We start from the raw sequence: 1,911 nt of genomic DNA, 5'->3' as shown, positions 1-1,911 counted from the left end.
AGTGTACTTCGATATGGTTACGAGGGCAGCCATGTCTCATTAACGGCGCACAATCGCTATAACGATACCGCCGCTTCGTTCATTACGATAGTGCTCGTATTCTCGTAGGAAGCCCTCTAACACCTCATCCTCACCTTTTTATTCTTAGATACGACTGGCTAATATCGCTTTTTACGTTGTTTAAGAACGGTATGGTGAACAGAAGGATTTTGAGTAACAGATGTGCATGGGGCAAGGTGTAATAAGCAAAACACATCACTTCGGACGAGGCATTAAGGAGCTTTCCTCAACCGACGAAAATTCGAGCCAGTGTCTTCGATTTTCACTACAGGTACCGGGTAGCTATAATAACGAAGACGTACGATGTTCCTTATTTCCTGCATTTATATTTATAAGATTACAAGTTATCCCCATCACTTACCATAGCCATAACTCAAAGGCCCGCATTAGCTAGTCGGGGAAGGAGGCTCCCTAGTGCCTCTTCCTTAGTGATTTACTTTTGGATATGCTGGTTAATATCCTTTTGTACGCTATTTATGCAAAGTATGAAGATGTTGGCAGGATTTATGTAGCCTAACATACAACAGTAATATGTAATACGCAAAATGAATCGCTTAACAAAAGGTGACTGGGAGCTTCCTTAACCGATACGATCACGGGCCTAAAACACTTCCCAATATTGTTCGCTATTAAAGACGTACAGGTTATTACGGTATAAATAACGTCACTCAATATACCAAATTATTTTTCAACACATTCAAAATCCATGCTTCTCACAGGTCAGCAGCGCCTTCACCAAACCTTACCTCAATTACGGGACATCTTCTGCAATAGTCCTTGGCAAATGGGCTACGTAGCAAATATAGGATATACTCAACACAGATTCAGTTTACGCCAGGGGAAAAAAATCAGAATTAGGACACACCAATAAAGGAAAAAATCAGAATTAGGACACATCAATAAAAGAACAAAAAATCAGAATTATGCTACACCAATAAATCTCAGGCTCCTTTACTCACTCTCTGCCGAATATAATAACGTGGTAGTAGCTGCAATAGGTTAGAATATATACTAGAACTGTCCACGCCATGAGGGGGTAAATTTACTACATTTTTTTTTACTCTAACTTGGCCTAAAATTCTCATCTCTCCGTCTTCAGTGCTGAGTGGCAACAATTAACACTAAAATATGATGCCACTCACGAAGAAATGCAATGGAAAGAATGAAGAGCCGTGATATTCTCTCTGCAACTGAGTTACATTACATAAGCTGCAACAGGACGAAAATCTAGGCCAAGTTAGAGTAAAAACACTATTACAGACTTATGGATAGGACGTAATAGTACTGAGGTTAGGCTATAAAGGAACTACTGATCTTTCCATTATGACTGTTATATTAGTGTACAGTGTCATGTCGACTGTGATGTACAAAATAACATATTCCACTTTTTGATATCAGGTGTAATTCATTATCTTAAATGTTATCCCATGGTATTATGGACATTCAGCAATTTTGAAAGCATCACAAGTATAAGGTTCCAAGATCTGAAACCCCCCCCCCACTTTTTTTTCATATCCTGTACTTCTGAACATCTCCCTGTGTTTCTGCCTGCCTGGAAATTCTGAAGAACAACTAATAATAATAATAATAATAATAATAATAATAATAATAAAATCAGGCTAGCTTATTTTACTCTGACGGTTATGAAAAATTGTTTGAAATGATGGCTTTGTACGTGATCCAAAATCCCAGTAAATATATATAGCCTAATACATATTAACCAACGCAGCTAGACCCCAACATATATACTGACTTTTAACTGAAAATTTATATAGACTGAACTGCCCCACGTTGTTTATACAGGCGATGGTGAAGGTCCCGATATGTTCACTTATAAACATCCGGAAAACA

The sequence above is a fragment of the Coenobita brevimanus genome, chromosome 27 (genome assembly GCF_032717465.1).
Source record: "Coenobita brevimanus isolate Jiangsu-jjx chromosome 27, ASM3271746v2, whole genome shotgun sequence".
Taxonomy (NCBI): domain Eukaryota; kingdom Metazoa; phylum Arthropoda; class Malacostraca; order Decapoda; family Coenobitidae; genus Coenobita; species Coenobita brevimanus.
The sequence above is the reverse complement of the archived record's forward strand: the minus strand, read 5'-3'. Positions refer to the sequence as shown.